Source organism: Rattus norvegicus, chromosome 2 (genome assembly GCF_021556685.1).
Source record: "Rattus norvegicus strain SHRSP/BbbUtx chromosome 2, alternate assembly SHRSP_T2T, whole genome shotgun sequence".
Taxonomy (NCBI): Eukaryota; Metazoa; Chordata; class Mammalia; order Rodentia; family Muridae; genus Rattus; species Rattus norvegicus.
In genome coordinates, this window is record NC_141535.1 from 146,547,747 (window position 1) to 146,571,768 (window position 24,022).

Consider the following 24,022-nt stretch of genomic DNA (forward strand, 5'->3'; position numbering starts at 1 on the left):
AACTTTTTAATTCAATCAGGGTTTCAATTTTAATTCTGCAATCTGTTGTTGTGGAAAGCCAGATTCATTCATGTAATCAGGTATAAAAAACACAACACTATATGAACCAACAATGCTTTGACTCTACCAAGATGAGTAAGTTAAAAACACACCTCCATGGTTTAAGCTCTTTGGTTAAATACTTTATCAATATCTGATAAATCGACCAGGCTCACTTCTGCAGTTGTAAGATTTGTCCTTGCCTCTTTTTAGCATTGATGACTTGCCTCATTTATTATTGCCCCATCTGTGGTATGTTTCCTTGTCATCAAAAACTATTTAAACAATATTTAAATTAATTCCAACCCTATCTTTTCTGACTATCTGCTATTGCTGATCACTATATTTTGGCTTTTTTAAGTATAAATATTCATGTTGGAATTAATAACAGCCTTTAATTTGTTTCATTGTTTTGCTTTTATATTGGTTAGTGTGTGTGCCCATGGCATGTCTAGAATTCAGTCGTGGGACTATATGAGAGTTGGGGTTTTTTGACCATGTGGGTAACAGGAAACAGGTTAAAGGTGTCAGGTTAGGCAGCAGACACCTTTACCTACAGAGCTGTCTTTTGACCCAAATTTAAAAGTTTTGCCTTAGTTTCTATGTATAGTCACCCACCTTTTACCGACAAGGATACCTTCTAAAAGAACCCACCTTTAAACTGCTCATTTTGTTTTTGATGTTGATTTTTTAAATTTTTTATTATATATTTCTTTACTTACATTTCAAAGGTTATTCTCCTTCCCAGTTTTCTGTCCATAAGCCCCTCTCCCCTCCCCTCCCTATCCCCCATATGGGTATTCCCCCTATAAATCCCCCTTATTGCCCTCCCCAATATTCCCCTGCACTGGGGGTCCAACCTTGGCAAGACCAAGGGCTTTCCCTTCCACTGGTTCCCCAACAAGGCTATTCTTTCTCTGCTACATATGCAGTTGGAGCCCTGGGTCAGTCCATGTATATACTCTTTCCCTAGTGGTTTATTCCCTGGAAGCTCTCATTGGTTGGCATTGTTATTTTTATGGGGTTGCAAGCTCCTTCAACTCTTTCAATACTTCCTCAAACTCCCCCTAAGGGAGTTCTCAGTTCGGTAGTTTTCTGCCAGCATTGACCTCTGTATTGGACATGCTCTGGATGTGTCTCACAGGAGAGATCTATATCCAGTCCATTTCCGCGTGCATTTTTAGCTTCATAAATCTTACCTAGTTTCGGTGGCTGTATATCTATGGGCCACATGTGTGTCAGGCTCTGAATGGCCATTCCTGGAGTCACTGCTCTAAACTTTGCTTCCATATCCCCTTCTATGAATATTTTCCCCCTTTTAAGAAGGAGTGGGAGCATCTGGATTTTGGTCATCCTTCTTGAGCTTCCTGTGGTCTGTAGATTGCATCTTGGGTAATTTGAGCTTTTTGGCTAATATCCACTTATCAATGAATGCATACCGAGTGTGTCTTCTTGTGATTGAGTAACTCACTCAGGATGATATTTTCTAATTCACTCCATTTGCCTATGAAGTCATTGTTTTTGATAGCTGAGTAGTACTCCATTGTGTAGATGTACCACATTTTTTAATCCATTCCTCTGTTGAAGGACATCTGGGTTCTTTCCAGCTTCTGGCTATTATAAATAAGGCTGCTATGAACATAGTGGAGCATGTGTCTTTTTTGTATGTTGGAGCATCTTTTGGGTATATGCCCAAGAGAGGTATAGCTGGGTCCTCAAGTATTGTAATGTCCAATTTTCTGAGGACCCTCCGGAATGATTTCCAGAATGGTTGTACCAGTTTGCAATCCCACCAACAATGGAGGAGTGGTCCTCTTTCTCCACATCCACGCCAACATCTGCTGTCACCTGAGTTTTTGATCTTAGCCATTCTGACTGGTGTGAGGTGGAATCTCAAGGTTGTTTTGATTTGCATTTCCCTGATGACTAAGGATGTTGTACATTTCTTTAGGTGCTTTTTGGCCATTCAATGATCCTCAGCTATGAAAGTTTTGTTTACCTCTTTTGTGTACCCCATTTTTTAATAGGGTGATTTGGCTCTCTGGAGTCTAACTTCTTGAGTTCTTTGTATATTTTGGATATTAGCCCTCTATCAGATGTAGGATTGGTAAAGATCTTTTCCCAATCTGTTTGTTGCTGTTTTGTCCTAACGACGGTGTCTTTTGCTTTACAAAAGCTTTGCAGTTTTATGAGGTCCCATTTGTCGATTCTTGATCTTAGAGCGTAAGCCATTGCTGTTTCGTTCAGGAAATTTTCCCCACTACCCATGTGTTTGAGACTCTTCGCCACTTTTTCTTCTATTAGTTTGAGTGTATCTGGTTAGATGTGGAGGTCCTTGATCCATGTGGACTATAGCTTTGTACAAGGTGATAAGAATGGATCGATTTGCATTCTTCTACATGTTGACCTCCAGTTGAACCAGCACCATTTGTTGAAAATGCTATCTTTCTTCCAATGGGTGGTTTTAGCTCCTTCTTTAAAAATCAAATGACCATAGGTGTGTGGGTTCATTTCTGGGTCATGCAGTTTTTATGACAATTGTTCAGTAATACTGCTTGAGGTCAGGGATGGTGATTCCCCCAGAAGTTCTTTTATTGTTGAGTATAGTTTTTGCTGTCCTGAGTTTTTGTTATTCCAAATGACTTTGCAAATTGTTCTATCTTTATAACGAATTGAGTAGGAATTTTGATGGTGATTGCATTGAATCTATAGATTGCTTTTGGCAAAATGGACATCTTTACTATATTAATCCTGGCAATCCATGAGCATGGAAGATCTTTCCATCTTCTGAGATCTTCCTCAATTTCTTTCTTCGGAGATTTGAAATTCTTATCAAACAGATTTTTCACTTGCTTGGTTAAAGTCACACCGAGGTATTTTATATTATTTGGGACTATTATGAACAATATCATTTCCTTAATTTCTTTCTCAGCTTATTTATCCTTTGAGTAGAGGAAGGCTATAGATTTGTTTGAGTTAATTTTATACCCTGACACTGCTGAAGTTGTTTATCAGGTGAAGTAGTTCTCTGGTGGACCATTTCGGGTCGCTTAAGTACACTATCATATCATCTGCAAATAGTCATATTTTGATTTATTTCCTTCCAATTTGTATCCCTTTGACCTCCTTTTGCTGTCTGATTGCTCTGGTTAGGACTTCGAGTACTATATAGAATAAGTAGGGAGAGAGTGGGCAGCCTTGTCTAGTCCCTGATTTTAGTAAGATTGCTTCAAGTTTCTCTCCATTCAGTTTGATGTTAGCTACTGGTTTGCTGTATATTGCTTTTACTATGTTTAGGTATGGACCTTGAATTCCTGATCTTTCCAGGACTTTTATCATGAAAGGGTGTTGAATTTTGTTAAATGTTTTCTCAGCATCTAATGAAATGATCATGTGGTTCTTATATTTGAGTTTGTTTATATAGTGGATTACTTTGTTGGATTTTCTTATATTAAACCATCCCTGTGTCCCTGGGATGAAGCCTACTTGATCATGTTGGATGATCATTTTCATGTGTTCTTGGATTCAGTTTGCAAGAATTTTATTGAGTAATTTTGCATCAATATTCATAAGGGAAATTGGTCTGAAGTTCTCTTTCTTTGTTGGGTCTTTGTGTGGTTTTGGTATAAGAGTAATTGTGGCTTCAAAGAAGGAATTCGATAGTACTCTGTTTAAAATTTTGTGGAATAGTTTGGACAGTATTGGTATGATGTCATCTATGAAGATCTGATAGAATTCTGCACTGAACCCATTTGGCCTGGGCTCTTTTTGGTTGGGAGTCTTTTAATAACTGCTTCTATTTCTTTAGAAGTTATGGGGTTGTTTAGATGATTTATTTGTGCCTGATTTAACTTTGGTACCTGGTATCTGTCTACAAAATTGTCCATTTCCTCCAGATTTTCCAGTTTTGTTGAACATAGGCTTTTGTAGTAAGATCTGATGATTTTTTGAATTTCTTCAGATTCTATTGTTATGTCTCCCTTTTCATTTTTTATTTTCTTAATTTGGACACACTCTCTGTGACCTCTAGTTAGTCTGGCTAAGGCTTTATCTATCTTGTTGTCTTTGTCAAAGAGCCAGCTCCTGCTTTTGTTGATTCTTTGTATAGTCCTTTTTGTTTCTACTTGGTTGATTTCAGCTCTGAGTTTGATTATTTCCTGCCTTCTACTTCTCTTGGATTTATTTATTTATTTTTGTTCTAGAGCTTTAAGGTGTGCTGTCAATCCGCTGACATATGCTCTCTCCTCTTTCTTTTTGCAGGCACTCAGAGGTATGAGTTTTCTTCTTAGTACCGCTTTCATTGTGCCCTGTAAGTTTGCTAATGTTGTTTCTTCATTTTCATTAAATTCTAAGGAGTCTTTAATTTATTTCTTTATTTCTTCCTTGACCAAGTTGTTATTGAGTAGAGCATTGTTCCACTTCCATATATATGTGGGCTTCCTGTCATTATTGTTGTTATTGAAGACGAGTCTTAGTGCATGGTATTCTGATAAGATGCATAGGATAATTTCTATCTTCCTGTATCTGTTGAGGCCTGTTTTGTGCCTGATTATATGGTCAATTTTGGAGAAGCTTCCATGGGGTGCTGAGAAGAAGGTATATCCTTTTGTTTTAGGATGGAATGTTCTGTAAATATCTGTTAACTGTTAGTTTCTCTACATCTCTGTTTAATTTCTGTTTCCATGATCTGTCCAGTGATGAGAGTGAGGTGTTGAAATCTCCTACTATTATCGTGTGAACTCCAATGTGTGTTTTCAGCTTTAGTAAGGTTTCTTTTATGAATGTAGGTGCCCTTGCATTTGGAGCATAGATATTTAGGATTGAGAGTTCATCTTGGTAGATTTTTCCTTTGATGAATATCAAGTGTACTTCCTTATCTTTTTTAAATGCTCTTGGTTGAAAGTCAATTTTATTTGATATTAGGATGGCAACTCCAGCTTTTTTCTTCAGGCCATTTGCTTGGAAAAATGTTTTCCAGCCATTTACTCTGGAGGTAGTGTCTGTCTTTGTCTGTGAGGTGTGTTTCCTGCATGCAGCAAAATGCTGGGTCCTCTTTATGTATCCAATCTGTTAGTCTATGTCTTTTTATTGGGGAATTGAGACTGTTGTTGTTGAGAGATATTAAGGAATAGTGATTGTCACTTCCTGTTATTTTCGTTGTTAGAGGTGGAATTATGTTTACTTGTCTCTCTTGGTTTCATTGCAAGGAAATTTTATTCTTGCTTTCTGTACGGTGTCATTTTAAAGCGTACCTATATCAAGAGAGCTGTGCTGTGACTTATAAAATGTCTTGTGTATGTATGATCCCTCCTTCACCAAGTGTTATTATCAAGCAATGCCTACTAATAATTATGGCTAAGTCATTTTCCTAACTTCTCTAAGATAAAAACCAACTGCAGAAATTCCTTCAAATACCCAGCAATGAGTCAGCTCCAATGGCTTTCTTCTAGATTTCTTCTGTATTCCTTAGCCTTCTTGATTCAAACTAATGGATTTCTCCCTGAGTCTCAGGCTCAGAACTCCAGAACTCTATTCTCTGCTCTCTTGAGATCTGAACTCTGTCTTCCTTTGTCATGATTTACTGAAATTATTTTTTAAGACATAGTATTTCTGAAAAGTGTTCACTTTCTCTGTTACATGAGTCATTCTAGGGACAGACAGGATTGTAAGTGCCAAGCCATTTTCTCTAATCAATGCAGCTCCTAACAGGTCAATGATTATAATTGTACTTTATCTTCATGAGTGCTGTTTTCCGCATCTGGAGACACTTAGGATCTCTTCTTCATAACTGTTTTCTGAATTTTGTTAGGACATGAATCTTTTTTTACCTAGTGCTAATCATTCTATACTCTCTTTAGTAGCAGGGAGTCATGATTTCTACTTCCCTCCTTTGCTCAACTGTGTTCAATTTCAACACTTGACACTTGTATGCTAGTCCTACACTGACATCATTAATTTTCTGCTCCTTTCTTTCACCTCCCATAACTTTGCCATTTTGTTCTTGCCTAGATAATATTCTCTGAATAACACTAGTAAAGAATTACAGAAGATATTAATGAGTGTACTTATGTAAAATATCTGAGAGTTCTTTATTCTTTCCATGGTATTATTTTATTTTCATTTTTGTATGTATATAATTGTAGAGCATGCATGTCTTTGAGTATAGGCATGTATACATGATGGTCAAAGTCAAACAATTCAAGCACCTTCCTCTTTTGCTCTGTTCCTTATATCCTCTAACTAGTTTCTTAAGAAAGTCCTTCACAGAAACCCGAGATCACAAATTAGGTAGGCTGCATGGACACTGGGCTTTGAAATCTATCTTTGCCCCACCCCATCACTAGGGTAATAGTGTTGTATCACAATATCCTGCATTTACATCAATCCTGGGGATCCAAATTCAATTCTTCATGTTGTACAGTAAAGCCTTTCCCTGTGTTTCTTTTGGTAGACTTTCTATCTCCTTTACTCACTGCTATTACAACTTGATTTTTGCCTTTACACTGTTACTTTTCCTTCACTGTCTTTATGCTTTTTCTTTAATTTTCATCAAACATTTGCATTCAGTGATGCTTTTCCTACCCATCCTTACTTTAGAATAAAGCTTTCTTTGAGCAATGGAAAGCACCGACAACACAGTCACAGTTGAAAGTAAGAAACATTCGAATGCAGAAATGTTTGCTGGGTTTAAGAGTAGAGTTGAGCCAGATCAGTGGGCTCAATTCCCTCTCACACTGTGCAGCTTTCCTGTCTCCCAAGAAGTCTGCAGTAACCAAGAATACAGCTATCTTGACTCCTAAGAAGTCTGCAATAACCAAGGACACAAGAGGTCTGCTTTAACCAGCAGCCTAGTCCTTCTGGTTTGCACCTTCACTTGTAACTGGAAGAGATCCTGTCCCTGGAACCCAAAGCCTGCCTGACTCCAAGGAGGTTTTCCCTAACCAAGAACACAGGAGGCCTGTTCCAGCCAGAAACACAAAAAAGATTAGCATGGACCCTGCACAAGTATCTTAGTTAGAATTTACTGCTGTGAACCAACACCATGACCAAGGGGACACTTATGAGGGCAACATTTAATTGGGGCTGGCTTATAGGAACATGGAAGCATCCAGGGAGGAATGGTGCAGTAGGAGCTGAGAGTTCTACATCTTCATCTGAAGGCTACTAGCAGACACTGGCTTCCAGGCAGCTAGGATGAGAGTCCTAAAGCCCATACTGACAATGATATAACTACTCCAACAAGGCCACACCCACTCCTACAAGCCCACATCTTCTAATAGTGCTGCTCACTAGGCTGAGCATATACAAACCATCACAGCAAAGAAGTCACACAAATGTGGGAAGCTTTACATATTCTTAATACTTTAAAGAAACATAGGAAAATACATTCAAACAGGTGAAAGAATAGAATAAAATGGCCCAAAACCTAAAATGGAAATAGAAACAAAATGAAAATACAAATGGAGTCAACCCTGAAGGTTTAAAACTTAAAAAAAGAGATCAGGAGCTACAGATGCAAGCACCACCAACAGAATACAAGAGATGGAAAAGAAAATATTTCAGGCATAAAAAATATGATAGAAGATATTGACACATTGGTCAAAGAAAATACAGAATGTATAAAGCTCCTAACCCAAAACATTTAGGAAATTCAGGACAAAATGAAAAGATCAAACCTAAAAATAATAGGAATAGAAGAGGGTGAAAATTTCCAGATTAGAGAGCCAGACAACATCTTCAACAAATTATAGAAGAAAACTTTTCTAGTAAAGAAAGGGATGGCCATTAAGGTACAAGAAGCCTTCAGAACACCAAACAGATGGACCAGAAATGAAAATCCTCTCATTACATAATAATCAAAACACTAAATGCACAGAATAAAGAAAGAATATTAAAAACTGTATGGGAAAAAGACCCAGCAACATCTTAAGGCAGACCTACCTGAATTATACCAGACTTCTCAACAGAGACACTAAAAGCCAGAAAATCCTGGACAAATGTCATCCAGACCCTAAGAGAACACAAATGCCGGTTGAGGCTACTATACCCGGCAAAACTCTCAATCATCATAGGTGGAGAAACCAAGATATTCAATGACAAAACCAAAGTTAAACAATAATTTTCTATTAAGCCCCACAGAGGATACTGAAAGCAAAGGTCCAACACAAGTACGGTAACTACCCAAATAAAACATCTCACAACAAACCACAAAGAAGAGAATCACACACATATTATACCACTTCCAGCAACAATAATAACAGGAACTAACAGTCATCTGTCATTAATATCTCTCAACTTCACTGGACTTAATTTCCTAATAAAAACATACAAGCTAACAGACTGAATACTTAAACAGAATCCAACATTTTGCTGCCTACAAAAAAACACACCTCAATGACTAAGACAGCATTACCTCAGAGTAAAGGGCTGGAAAAAAGTTTTTCAAGAAAATGATCCCAAGAAACAAGCTGGAGTAGCCATTCTAATATCCAGTAAAATAGATTTTCAACCAAAAGTTATTAAGTCAAGTGGCAAAGAACAATTCATATTCATCAAAGGAAAAATTCACCAAGAGGAACTCTGAATTCTGAACTTCCATGCCCCAAATGTAAGAGCACCCACATTGGCACAGGAAACTTTACTAAAGTTCAAAACATGCGTTGAACCTCACAGATGTCAGTGTCCTACTCTCACCAATGGACAGATTATTGAAACAGAAAATAAACACATAAAACTAACAGAAGTTTGAAACAAATGGGCTTAACAGATATCTACAAAACATTTCCCCCCAAAAAAGAGAATATACCTTCTTCTCAGCACCTCATGGTACCTTCTTCAAAATTAACCATATAATAGCCTCAACAGATATAAGAATATTTAATTAATTCCATGCATTCTATCAGATCACTACAGACTAAGGCTGGACTTCAATAACAACAAAACAAGAGAAAACCAACATACTCACAGAAGCTAAACAACTCTATGCTCAATGATAACATGGTAAGAGAAGAAATAAAGAAATACACCAAAGATTCTATAGAATTCAATGAAAATGAAGACACAGCATACATAAACTTATGGGACATAATGAAAGCAGAACTAAGAGAAAAAATCATAGTACTAAGTGTCTTCATAAAGAAATTTGTGAGATTCCATGTTAGCAACTTAACAGTACACCTGATAGTTTTAGAACAGAAAGAAGCAAACACATCCAAGAGAAGTAGACAGCAGGAAATAGTCAAACTCAGGGTTGAAATTAACCTATTGAAAACAAAGAGAACTATACAAAGAATCAACAAAACCAAGAGGTGGATTTTTAAGAAAATAAACAAGATAGATAAACCCTTAGCTAAACTAACTAAAGGGCACAGCGACAATAGACAAATTAACAAAACTAGAAATGAAAAGAGCACCATAACAAGAGAAACTGAGGAAATTAAAAAAATCAGCAGAACCTACTACAAAAAGTTTACCCAACAAAACAGGAAAATCTAGATGAAATGGATGATATTCTAGATGGATAACATGTACCAAAGTTAAATCAATATCACTTGAACTTCTAAACAGTTCTATAACACCTAAAAAATAGAAATAGTCATTAAATCCCACTAAACCAAAAAAACTCAGGGCCAGATGGTTTTAGTGCAGCATTCTACCAGATCTTCAAAGAAGGTCTAATACCAATACTTTTCACACTATTCCACGATATAGAACCTGAAGGAACACTACTTAATAAATTGTATGAATCCACAGTTACTCTGATACCTAAACGACACAAAGGCCCAACAAAGAAAGAGAACTGGAAGACAATTTCACTTATGACTATCAATGCAAAAATACTCAAAATTCTCACAAACTGAATCCAAGAACACATCAAAACCATCATTCATCACCATTACGTATGGTTAATCCCTGGGAGGCAGGAATGGTTCAATATACAAAAAGCCATCAATATAATACAATTTATAAACAAACTCAAGGAAAAAGTCACATGATCATCTCATTAGATGCTGAAAAAGCCTTCAACAAAATACAGTACACCCCCATGCTAAAAGTCTTGGAGAGATCAGAAATTCATGGAACATACCTAAACATTATAACAATACATATACATATACATATACATATACATATACATATACATACACATACACATACACATACACATACACATACACATACACATACACATATACATATACATATACATATACATATACATATACATATACATACATATACAACAAACCAACAAACAAAATCAAAAGAAATGGAGAGAAACTAGAAGCAATCCTGTAAGGGGAGGTTCTGTAGCTAAAGTATTGTTCCCTAACTGGTTCTTGACTTGTCAAGAAGGAAGGCTGGCAGCCAATTTTAGGATGGAGGATGTAGGTGGGACTTCTGGGACACAGGAGAGAGGCTTTTCTACCATGCTTTGGAATGAGCAGAAAGAAACAGTCATGTAAGGTCTCAGTGCAGCTAGGACCTCTGGGAGGCAAGGGGGAGGAGGAATGGGATGAGGAACTGTGGGAGGGAGGTCTGCAGAGGAGCAACAACAGAATTCAAGTAAATAAAATATTTTTAAAAAGAAAATAGAAAAAAGAGGAAAACAAAGAGTAGAGTTGAAGGGAGGGTCTTTTGGACCAGTAGAGAAGCATCGTTAAAGCTTCCACTCATAGTTGGTGCTGAGGTATGAGAAGCAATGACACATTTAGCATTTTAGTATGCTGTCAGGAGGTGACACATGTTGTTTCTGTAGTTTCCTACGTAGTCTTTATGATGTGAGAGCCGACATCATCACAGTCTCCATTTCACTCAGAAAGGACTCCAAGATCCAAGTTTGAGTGGTATGTTGGTACAGAGAAGAGGAGAGCCTGGGAGAATGTTTTGTAGCTGAATAAGTGGAGGAGGAACAAAGTTCCATATGTGGGATACCTCTCCTTTACCATAACTTTCAATAAGCCCTCCATTCTCACCTGTGTTCTTACTTCTAGTTTCCAAAATCGATAACTTTTAATTTTCTTAAACCCAGTCTCTCCTTGTATAAAGGCTGAGCTTCAAAATTTAGCTTTCTGTTTTTGGTTAAGGAAGCTAAACTCCTCTCCCACAAACTTAATCCCCTCACCTGTTAATGTTTCACACCTCGTTTTACTTTACCCCTCATGAGTTTTATCATTTTACAGCTTTTTCATTTTAGAAATGTGTTAGAAATAAAAGGAGATCAGGTGATTTGAGTAAGAAATTTCCCTGACAGGAGTAGACTTAAACTCTTAGTTCACAGATGGGGAAGCTGCTTGGGAGAATTAAGTGGTACAATATCACTGAGAAAAGTATGTCACCAGGAGACAGCCTTGAGATGTCAAGTCCTTACCCATTTCCTGCTCAACTTTTCTCCTTCCTGCTTGGAATTGAAGATATGATTGATTTCTCTGACACCTGTTCCTGACCCACATCTGCCTCATGTTGCCACACTTCCCTGCAACAGTGGATTCATATCTCCCTGGATTCATAAGTCAAAACAAACATTTTCTGTAAATTGCTTTGGTCATGCTGTTTTATCACAGCAGCAGAGTAACGAGTACAGGAGATATTCATAATATTGAAAGAGAATCCACAGAAATAATTTTAAGGTTAACAATGGCTGAAATTTGAAAGCAGTGTCTTAGAGTAATTTGAGGTTCACAATGACATTAAGCCTGAAGGACTGAGTTTCCATATGTCTTCTCAGCCCACGTACAATGTCATTCACAATCAACATCTTGCTCCAAAATAGGATGCTTGTTATGTTTGATGAGCCTGCAATGGTTGAAGAGTCATTATCACTCCAAGTCTCTAGTGTACATTAGAGTTCACTTTCTGTTAGTTTAGTGCGTTGGAAAATATCTACAATGACATTTATCTGCTAGTACAGCATTGTATGAAATAGATTCACTGCTACAAAAAAAAATCTGCTGTGCTTTGAGTTTTTATCCCCCCTTATTCTTAAACCCTGGTAAACACTGATGCTTTTCTTGTTTTGGAATGTCACAAAATTGGGGTCTCATAGTAGGTAGTTTTTTGACTGGCATCTTTTATTTACTAATTTTATTTGCATATCCTCTATATTTCTCCATGGCTTAGCATCTGATTTGTTTTTAATTATGAAACAGTATTGGTATTGTGTTTCACATTCCATCCCTTCTGGTAGGTTTGAAGGGATGCTTGGATTCAAAGTTCTTGAAGAAAAATGACCCTGGACTTGATCTCATGTTCTTATCTGGCACCTGCACATTTATGTTGGTGAGCTATCTCTTCACATAGACTAAGTATTTTAACTGGGTTCATTGACTTTATTATTATTGAGGGCTAATTCTTTCAATGTTTTATAATACAATCTTATTAAATGTATTTTTTGCAAGTATTTTCTCACAGCCTTGTCTGATTTTGAGTTATTCTCTTGGCAGTATCCTTCACAGAGCTGAAATGTAAGTGGCATGTCCTTATTATGTTGAATAGAACAGGCTTTAGTGGCTGTTCATAGGCTCCATCCACCAATGACTCTTAAATATAGAAACCCTTCCAACATAGTACATTATAGCCTGGAACTCCTGGGCTCAAGTCATGTGATCTTCCCACATCACTCTCCCTAGTCCCTGACAAGCCATGATCACTGCTCCTTCCCAACTTAAGTTTGATGGCATTCATAATATCACCTATAGCTTTCATGAGTTGTGTTTAAAATATTGAGCCTTAAAAGAGGTCACTCAGCCCAAATAGATTTTCTTTTGTGTTATCTGTAAAACTATTTTGTTTTACATTCTGGAATCATATTAGGTTCATAACCTACTATGGTCACATAGGTGGGATTAATGTCTAAGTGCATTTTTTTTTAACTCATGTGTATGTGTAAGTCACCGCAGCAGTATTATCTGAGTATTTGTGGATACACTTTTAGAGAAAAAGAAAGTGTCCTAAAATATAATTGAGGAATATACAAAAAATTAATATAAGTATACATACATATATATACATATATATACATATATATATGAAAGATATACAGGAAATATAGACAGTTAGGTAGGACATTGTAAAATTTAAAATGAAAGTAATACTTTTGGAGCAAATATTTGGTGCAGCTGCATTAGACTGAAAGAGGAAACCTCAGGGGCACCAGCAGGTTCCAAGCCCTGTTGTGTGGAGGAAAGGTAAGAATCAGCTATGGGTTTCTGCAGCCTCAGTATTCCTCCTAGTTCTGTAGAGGAGGGATGCTGTCAGTCCTATCTCATCCCTCAGATCCCTACTCTCTACCTTGTCCTCTTCTGACCCTTCAGGTCGGATGTTTGTGAGCAGCAGCATGATGCTCTCCCTTATGCAACTAGATATCCCTCACATTTTACCTCCTCTACAAGATTTTAAGCTAGACCTCCTGCCTGCTTCCCTGTGGAGAGCTCCCATGGCTTAATAGGGTCATTTATAGACCTTGTCTTTATAAAGAAAGAGCTTGTTATATATTGCCTTGACTGTTTTCTCCTACCAAGTTTTAATGGTAGGACTTCTAATACGCTATCTTACCTTGAAACCCTGACATTTCTATTTTAGTTAAAATTTAATTATCATACGCTAGAGTTCAATGGTGCTATTGTAGTCATTACCAGGCTGTCAGTCAAGAAGACCACAATGCGGAGAAGGGCACTGAGAAGACCCACTTCAGAGAGTGTTAATATTGCATGTAAACTCATATAGTGAAAGCTTATAGACTGTGCTTGCTTAGCACATAAAGCAATAAAAGCTTACAGACAGCTAAATATGTGTCTTTCCTCCTTTCTCTTCATCACTCTCAAAGCTACAGGGATAGTGAATATAACAGGCTTCATGTCAGACAAAATGCATGGAGACAGTATCAGTACTTAGAGACCAACCTCAGAATGAAGGCTTTCAATATTACAGAGAGGTCAAATGGATCTAAATGATTTATTGTCTGCTGCAAGACCGCACAAGATAACATATAGTATTATGTGTTCTCATTTTACTGCATCAAATTTTCTGTTTGAAACATGAATAAAATGAAAAAGACAGGATAGAGAACACATTAAATGTCATAAAGATCAAGAGGCCAAAATATTGCAAAATATACAGAGAATATTTATGGGACCCATACAGCAGGTTAGAGTATAGAAAGGATGATTGGGGATCATTATGAAGAGCTTTGAAAAATACTAATGAAAGAATTAGAAAATGTGAAATTCTTTAATGTCAGTAAGCAATGGGAAAACATCATAGGAATAAAGGAAGAACAAAAGCATACTAGTGTTCTGTATGGACTCCTACAATCTACTGCCCTGTTATATTATTTCAAAAGGAATAGACTGTAGCTGAAGAATAGAGATTCTATGTTATTAAGAATTTATATGGTAAATAGTAAAATCCAGTGCTGAGTAACACTTTCCTGAGAAGCTATATAAAGAGTTTGTAATTGATTTGGTAGGGAAGATTCTCAAATACTTATACAGCTTTGTTGAAAAGCACAATGTTTCAAAACACTTCTTTAAATTTGCATAGCATGGGCTTTTCCAATCAGCTTAAAGTGGGAGTCCATTACACAATTCTCAAAATATCCTGTGATGAATGGCTACAGAAAAGAATGCTTCTATTTAGGTTGAGTGCTCATGAGTGTCATTGGAGTCATCTCTGGGTCTGTGATACCTTCAACCCAGGGAATCCTAGCTCCACATAGTCTTAATTACTTTTCCTGTTGCTGTGATTTAAACCAAAATCTGCAAGAAAAAAAATAAGGCTAGTATGTGAAACATAATCAGCTCTCACAACCTTCAGATATTTATATACAAAAGGCTTGAGTCCTACATAATATGTGTTCTATCCTTAAAAAATAATCTGACTATATTAGCTATAATTCATATTGTTAACTCTCAAAAATAATCTCTTAGATGAAATAACATGAGTTCAAATTGCTGTGTCAGGGAGCTAAGTTTGAGTCACTCAGAGAGAACAGAGAATTACTAGTCCAATGTTGGCATAGTCTTTCCTCTAAGCATAAAAAACAAGACTTTCACCACTTTAGAGATTTACCCTATGAAGTTTTGCACTATGATGTGTTTATATCTGTAAACACAGAAAACATGTTCTAATCTGGTCTGTTACCCCATGACACATAGCACTAAGCTGCTTACACAGTTGAAGTTAGAAACACCATCCCACCTTGGGTGGCTAATTGTCCCCAGGAGGAACAAAGAAAAGCAAATTTTCCTCTACTTACTTTCTTAATTCAATTCCCTTGGAGTGATCTCTACATCTGTGATACCTTCAACCCAGGCAGTCCTAGATCCTCTTTGTCTTAATTACTTTTCCTGTTGCTGTGACAACAACAACAACAACAACTCCCTAGGGAGTGGGATCTTCTTCGGGAAAGAGAATTTATTAGGCCAACAATTCCAGGTTATATTCCATCCCTGCAGGGATGCCACAGTAACAATACCTTAAGAGAACTGGTCACATTTGGTCCACATTCAAGAAAGAAGAGCAATGGGTTAATGCACTCATCTCCGGGACTCAGCTCAGTCTCTCTTCTTCATTCACTCTTGGGTTTAGGCCAAGAAAGGATGCCACCCACATCCAGAATGGCTTTTCTCAGATCATTATCCTAATTCCAAAAATCCCACATGGGAGTGCTTGGAAGGCCATCTCCCAGATAACTCTAGGGTTTGTTAACAACTAACAATGACCATCAAACTCATAATCTGAAATTCAGCAAAACAGTTTATCCCCTGTGATTTAATATTTATGCTGTACACAGAACATCTATCTCCATGCAGGTATTGCCACTAATAACAGCCTGAAGTCTTTTTGTGCTTAAATGTATTGCTTTGTTCCTAATAATATACATGGCTATGAATATTGATTGCTTACATTTCTTCCCCTTCTCTTTCCTATCTCTTCTACAGAATAGGGTTCCCTCAGTTGGCACATCCTCTTTTCTCTCTCTCACTCGTGTACACTTATAAACTTTCTCTAGAGATTTCAGCCTGGACATTAGGATTTTGATATCTTTCTTTCCATTTCAATAGCACCTAGTGAATTTTTTTTTAATCTTCCCATGTCTGCTGCCTACAATTCCCTTCCTATGACTTTTTCCAGTTAATTTCCAATATCCCAGCCCAGTTCTTTTCTGGCAATGCATCCCAGTATGAGGTCACACATTAGCCTGACCTGATTCTCTTGGTCAGTTGCAGTGACTCCTGGTATTGGTCTTAGTGATGGTGGGTTAAGATGGTTACATTGAACACAGATGTACAAGTATCTCTGAGGCGTGCTGACTCAAAGTCCTTTGTGTGTATACTTTACAATAGAATGGTTCAGCCATATGGCACCATTCTATGTGTCTCTGAGCCAGTAATAATAATATCAACTTGTCTCTAAATACTAATAATTTGGCTGGTGGCTAGGCTCAGCTTCTCCTTTCCATAACTGATTTTCAAACTGCATTTCAAATGTAAAACCTGACAGTTGGCCATATGCATTGGTGTTGCTGACCTCTAAAGGTGTCTTGTGAAAGGAAACTGCAGTCTGTCTTACAGTCATGTGTTCATGCCTGAGCAGAGTTCATAGAGCATTAACTATGCCTGGCTAATGCAATCAGCCCAACGTTTTCCATTCTTGCTTTCGACTTTCTCCTGAGGCACTAGTTCTCTAAACCAAATTCAATTTCTCTGCTGCACCAACGCTCATGTCAAACTCCTTATTTCCAGGGATTTGAACTACTGTAAATATATCCCTGGGGTTATTTCCAATTGAATTAATAATTAGGGTCCCACGGGCACATGCCTGCCCCACAGGCTAGTTTCTGGGATGGGAGCAGAACTCTCTACTTTGATGGAAGAAACCTGTCCATTCTCCAAGCATCCATGTAAAACCTCTCTCCCTCCCTCCCTCCCTCCCTCCCTCCCTCCCTCCCTCCCTCCCTCCCTCCGTCCTTTCCTTTCTCCTTCTCCCTCCCTCCTCCTTCCTCTCTCTCTCTCTCCTCTCCCTCCCTCCCTCCCTCCCTCCCCCCCTCTCTCTCCCCTTCCCCATATTTCCTTCTTTTTCTTTCCTTGTTACACTTTTCAACCTTAGCAAAGACAAAACGGGCAAAATGACAGTGTATTCTACCTTTCTTTCTGTAGTGAATCCAGGAAACCAGAAAGGCAGATGTCATTGAGGATATATACCTGCCTGTCGTTAATGGTAATGAGTGTTCACTTGCCTCTCTGGCAAAGCCAGGCAACAGACTTCCAGGGCCTGCTCTCATCTCTCTAGGAACATTGTTTTCTCCCATGGGCACAATTCTCTGTCCTTAGGACATCGAGAGAGATTTTGAATTGAATTCCCTGAGATTCTTTCACTTCTCATATCCTTTCTTCCCTTCCAGTACAAGCATGGCTACAGTGTCTTCTTTTCAGTGGGAGCAATTTCAGACCTGTTTGGTACAGTCATTCCCTGCCACAATATCTCCTGCCAGTGTAAGTAGCTCATGCTTCCAATTTCTTGAATCTGTTGTTTGATTGTGCACCAAGGCTCAGGGGCAGTAGGAACAAAAGCCTCTATTTTCAAGTTCTAATGCTTATAATACTTCTATACCATTGGAATAAAGTCACTTTGTCAAAGTTGGTTTTATTTGTTACACGTAAGTACCTTCTTGACAAGATCTATCCATTAAGATAAAAAACAAAGAACAGGTTGCAAATATTAATGACACCCACAATAAAAAACCTGTTATTTATTTTGTATATACTGTGTGCTGGGCACATTCTGACTACCTTTTATTCTTCTAGCTGTTTTGTTACAGAGACATTATTTTTAAAATATCAACATAGAATTGATTTGACAAGGTAGCTCTTACTTAGCTTTAAAGTGGCCTTAACTGACTTCTAAACCCAGTCTTGCTCTTTGGACTCCTCTACTCAATAACAAGTCAACACATGATCCTTATTCTGTACAGGGAATGGCATAAATATCCCACAATTCAAGAATCTTATGCCCTTAAGATGTATTAATTTAAGACAAGAGAAGCTTCAACAATGCAATGTCAAACAACATCACAGATAATGTGATACACACTGGCAGTGATTGAATGACCAGCTTGGACACAAAAGGAGCTTGTTATACAAGTAAAGTCCCTTGGTTCACCCCGGGTCAACATTCTATACCTAGGAGACTCTACCAGTTAATCGTGTTTGTATTTGTGTCCAAACAGCAACATAGGGTCTCAAGGTGAGACTTCATTTGTCACCTTCATTTGTCACCATGATGTAGTTCCTGGGAGACAGAAATATCTAGCTGCTATCAATTTAGAAATGAGGAAGATGGCAAAAACAAAAGAAGAAAAGACCAACCAGCCAACCAACAAAAGAAGCTCCAAAACAAACCATCACCACCACTAACAAGAAAAAGACAGAACAAGCCTGATACTCTGAGATTCAGCTCCTCTTATTGAAATCATAAGAATCAGATGATTATTTCTCTACCTGAAGCATCACCTCACTCCTATGCTGGTTCTTTCCCAACAACTGCAATAATTCCTATGTTGCTTTCTATTTAAGCTTTGTTTCTCTTTGCCGTTATAAACAGGCTACTGGAGCTACTTCTCTTTAACAGGTTTACTCATGGAATGGTTTCCTCAGTTGCCATGTTTACTTCTAGAAGAGTGTCTAAAACTTTGCATGGAGGCTATCTGGGGCTAACTTAACCTATGTAAAAATAGAAACTAAGCCAGGGCCATCAGCACAGACCTGTAGTCTCAGTACTTGGAAAGCAGAGGCTGGAGGACTGCTGAAAACAACAACAGCAACAACATCCCAGCTCACCCAAAGCTACACAGAGAAACTTTGTCTCAAAAGGAGCAAACAACCTAAAGTGAGCACTGCAAGCATTTATAGAACTAATGGAACACCGTCTTGCAAGGTTAAGGTCCTTTTTGGGATACAAGATTGAAAGCCCTCAATAACTCTGTAGCAAGGTGGTCTTCTGCACTGCTCTCCTCCACACTGCTCTCCTCCTCTCCCTACCCCAACCTTGAACTGCCTTTCTGTCTCCTATGTTTCTCCGCCTGCTGTGATTCCTAATGAAATACATTTCCAGAAGCCTGCTGATTGAATCCATGACAAGTGTATAATTGGCAGGCGCAGCTGGGTCCTCTTGGCACAGGACAATCCTCTCATTCCCTCCATTGGCTTCTACTCTTATATTCCTCACTACCTTAGACTTCTCTCCTATTTCTCCTTTGCTGGGCTACATCTCTGAGAACCCCTTGGGTTTCTTACTTCAATTTTTTCTCCTCTACTTTTATTTTTTTTTTAAGAATGACCATTTTCCTCATTTCCTAAGGTATTCCTCTGAAATCATCCTGTTTAATTCGTTAGTCTTAGGAGCGTCTATTGTCTCCTTGTCTGATTATAAAGGTCTCTTTCCTGAAAACACAGAACAACTGTAGCAGCCACTGATGCTCTTATTTAAATCAGATTTTCTTTTGCTTTCCTGCTTGCTGACATGAACTTGAATTATTTTCAATGATTTTTTTCATCTGTATTTTACAAAATAAAAATGATTCCTTCTAAAGGTGAAAATGAGGACTTGAGCACAAGGAATTTTTGCTTATGAGTCCAAATGGATCAGACTTCACATAACTATCTTTCTCAGTTTGTCTATGGTTGGTGGTTATGTTTATGAGTGCTATGTACAAACAGGAAGTACATTCAAGAAGCATCTAAGAGTGTCTGTGGCCATTACTCCCTTCAGGGATTAGGCTAATGTTTTCTGTCTTGAGAGGAGTCTTCTGGGGATGACTGTTTTACATACTCAGCCTGCTCTGGCCACCAAGGCTTAAGCTTTCCTAACAGGGACCTTCACTTTTTTTGTGCCTCACTTCTTCCAACTTCATCACTGGCTTGCACTTTATAAAGGTTGTAACTCAAGCCTAACCCCTGTTTGTAGTGTTGGACAGTGGTGAATTCCCTAAGCTTTCCATTCAGCTCATTTTATCACTTGTATTACCTACCATTGTAACATTATTTCCCCTTGTAGCAATGGCATATATACTAGGGTAGAAACATACAGAATGCTTTTTACTTTTTGCTTTTTAAATTTTCTGAATGCCAGCAGCAAACCACAGAATTGAGAATAGGACCCCCGTTGAAGGATTCAGAGAAAGGACTGAAAGACCTTGAGGGGGCTTGAGACCCCATATAAACAACAATGCCAAACAACCAGAGCTTCCAGGGACTAAGCCACTACCCAAAGACTATACATGGACTGACCCTGGACTCCAACTGCATAGGTAGCAATGAATAGCCTAGTAAGGGCACCAGTGGAAGGGGAAGCCTTCCAAGTCTGGAACCCCAGTGAACCTGATTGTTGCGGGGAGGGCGGTAATGGGGGAAGGATGGGGAGGGGAACACCCATAGAGAAGGGGAGAGGGAGGGGTTAGGGGGATGTTGGCCTAGAAACCGGGAAAGAAAATAACAATTGAAATGTAAATAAGAAATACCCAATTTAATAAAGATGGAGGGAAAAAAGAGAGAGATTAAAAAAACTATTTTATTAATGGATGTGCACAGATGATTGACCTACATGTATTTCTGTGAATCATGTATCTGTGTGTGGTGCTCATGGAAGTCAGAAGGAGTTGCATCTCCTAGAACTGAGGTTACACATAGTTGTCAGCCATCAAATACGTTCCTTTGGAACAACCAAAGCTCTGTTCCTTCTGACATTAGCCAAGCCTGTCCCGTACCTCATTGTTCAACTGTATGAAGTAACCCTGTCTCCCCTTTTCATTTTAATGTAATAAACATGATACTCTTCTGTAGTTCTGGAACTTCTCCAACTAAGAACCTAGACCACCTGACCCCAGCTACTCTCTGTGTGCCTCTGTATGTGTCTTTTCATGCCTTCACTCCCTTGTCACCCCTAATCAGGGTTCTGGAAGCCACACATAAGCCGTTGGTTGTTAAGTTACATGGTATTGTGATAAGTTTTTTGTATTCCTGGCACTTTTTTTTCAACTAAATTTATATCTCTTACAAGCCACTCTGAGGATGGAATGGTCTAATTACCCACCCCAAGGGTAATGGCAAGCATAATTATAACACATAACAGGTTAATCAGAAGAAAACACCAATCGTCTGAAAGAATGAAGGCACAAAGCCAGAAGGAAAGCTGGCTGCCAGCAAATAGAAGAGGAAGTCTTCTAGCTCTATCTGCTTAGATTCTTCTTGGTATTTCTGAGCAGCATTTCTTCCTTTAAGGCAATGTCAGTCTGTGACCATTTTAGGACTCATGGTTGACTAAGGGACAAAGAACGCTGAACATGAGACATTCTACCTGCTGTACCTCATTGCAAGAGAAAAAGTGAAGACTACAGACAGGGGAGGAGGAATACAGAGACATCTATCCTCTGGTCCCTCCCCATCTCTAGTTCAGACTATAGGCATGTCAAGGACAAATACATAAGTACCTGAGCCCCAACACACTGTAATGCAAATTCAATAGCAATTAGTATCCAAGTAATTATAACACATGTTGGAAGCATTATAGGGCATATTTTTCTCTTATACTTTTAAGACACATATAATTGTATTCTAATATGAATATTAGGATCTTTTCATTTTTCTTTCATTCAATCTAGTTCAATATTTTATGAATGGAAAGTTGCCAACAAATGACTGTATCTTATTTCTGTAGTGTACATCTTTACTTTAAATATAACAAGTAGAGTGAACACATAGTTAAATATGATAAAAGTCATGTTTAAAATAATCACTCGTTTTAAGAACCCAAATTTAAAATGTCTATCATATAGTATGGTTAGTTATATCAGTTCCCCAAATTTCTAGTAGGTTGTTGGAAAGTCCTTAGCACTATTTGGACCAAAGGTTCATTTCAAAACACTCACATGATGAGCTAATGCATTTCCACAGACTTCTGAGGGAGGTCGTATATTGCTTAGATTGCATGAAATTAAAGATGCAAAGGAGCAAGGCATCAAGACCTGAATACTCTTGAAATGCTTAGTGGGTTTCCTAGTTTCCTTTTCTTTCACAGTAGACCATGCAGCCCAGCTAGTAATCTGTCAAATGAACAACAGAAGAATATCTGTTAAGGTTAGAATTATGGAACGGTCAGATATGAAGATAGAAAGCTAACAGAGCTGTTTCATAATCGCAGCACCTTTGCACTTGGGCTTGGTCTAGTTTATCATCAGTGTGCTCTTGGGTTCAACCACGACTCACTGTACCAGTATGCTCATTCTGTTTCTGTAGTCATACTTTTCTGTTTCCTGAAAGGATCTGCTGGGTGGTGTGCAGTAATTTCCTTCTCAGTGTCTGGGCAAGGAGCTCATGATTTTCCTCTATGGTTTCTTCCTTTATTTGTTTTTTTTTTTTTTTGTTTTTCCTGTACATTTAGTCTTTGTGTATCTGTATGTCAATCTCTCTGTCTCCGTGTGTGTGTGTGTGTGTGTGTGTGTGTGTGTGTGTGTGTGTACATGAACATATGCTCTTGTGTCATAGTCCACATGTCACAATATGGGTGCATGGGTAACAGGGCAGTGGGAGTCAGTTCTTTCCTTCTACCATGTGAGTTAGGGGATCAAACTCATGTCCTCAGGCTTGGTGCTAAGTGCCTAATGCCTTTACCAGCTGAGCCAGTTCACCAACTCCGACTCTTGAGTAATTTCAAGGGAACAAAGTCATTTAATATATGAGACTAGAAAGAAATGGTTACAGTAAATAGTTGAAGACTTTATTCTTCTATTATTTTTCTTCAAGAGAAATGTATGTGCTAATATGTCAGATAAAACACATTAATCAGAAGATTGTCAAGAAGTGCTTGGTTCCATTCTTGGGTGGTTCTGTTTAATTACATCTTCAGGTAGGAAACAATCTATTTATATAAACATATTTTTGGAATGCATTGCCCACATTTTTATGCATTTGGAGCTCCAAACTGAGATTTACAATAAATAAACTAGTTACATTGGTCTCTGTCTATATTTTAAAGACATCTACAAGTGGAGCCTGTATCTAGACATTTTAAGAAATAGGAATAAAACCAAACTGTAAATTTATCATTCCACAAATGAACTCTCTTTATAAAGCGGCGTTTAATATTCCGCTTGATTTTGATTCACTTTTACTGTAGTCTCTAATCTTTAAATGTATGTAAATGGTAAATGGGGGTTTGAGGGCGCTTGTTCTTTCCAGCAAGTGTTAGCAGCCAAGTTGTACTGAGCATACGTGTTGCATTAACTAAGCAGTTAGACCAGGCTCTTAGTGTACACTCTCACAATAACGTGAGTGATGCTGGTGTATTAGCGTTTTTCTAAGTAGTGCAAAAATAGTATTTAGACTAATAAGAAAACAAACAACAATAAAAACAAACAGACATGAAGGGCAGAAAGCGACTTGCCCATGCCGCTTACCACCCTCACTCATTCAGAGCTGGCATTCTCTGGGATCAGCAGGTTCCTACATGCGCTGGGCAAAGCAAGGCGCTGTGCAGGGCCAGGGCGTGCCCACCTGCAAACCGCTGGTTGTCTGGAGCCTGCAAACACCTTGCGAGTTCCGGGGAGACTCTGGAGATGTCTGTCTCAGGCTGCTCTGCTCAAAGCTTTAGACAGAATGCTGCCAGCGTCCAGAAGGTTTTCAGTGTGTCAGCAACTTCACTTTACAGAGCCAGCCTGTAGAGGATCGAGGAAACCCCTCCAGCCATACGCTGGCCAGAAGCCACCGCTGCCCTAGAGCACCTTTTGTTCTGACCACTGAGTGGTGGCAGCCGTGCCAGGCTATCAGGGGCACCGTGATCCCTGCTTCCAGAGGCCACCTCCCGCCCTGGGCGCCCAGCCCTGAGCCAGCAGCCCCAAGCTTGCTCGGCCGAGACACGCCCCTCGCCTCTCGGTGGTGCACCGACTCGCCCGGGCTCCCAGGCTCCGCCCACCCCGCTGGGAGCCTTG

The 24,022-nt window shown here is 38.6% G+C and overlaps 1 protein-coding gene across 7 annotated transcripts in view; it reads right to left on the reverse strand.

The window, feature by feature from the left end:
- The window catches only part of LOC147996270 (uncharacterized), a 250,959-nt gene extending 227,001 nt beyond the window's left edge, over positions 1–23,958 (reverse strand). For all 7 annotated transcript variants that reach the window (XR_015674851.1, XR_015674848.1, XM_087640451.1 and 4 more), the window contains exons 1-2: positions 23,589–23,958; positions 21,965–22,138 (exon numbers count right to left, since the gene is read on the reverse strand). The gene's annotated coding sequence lies outside the window, so the exon portion shown is untranslated. The remainder of the gene's footprint in view (positions 1–21,964; positions 22,139–23,588) is intronic.
- Between the last annotated feature and the right edge of the window lie 64 nt (positions 23,959–24,022).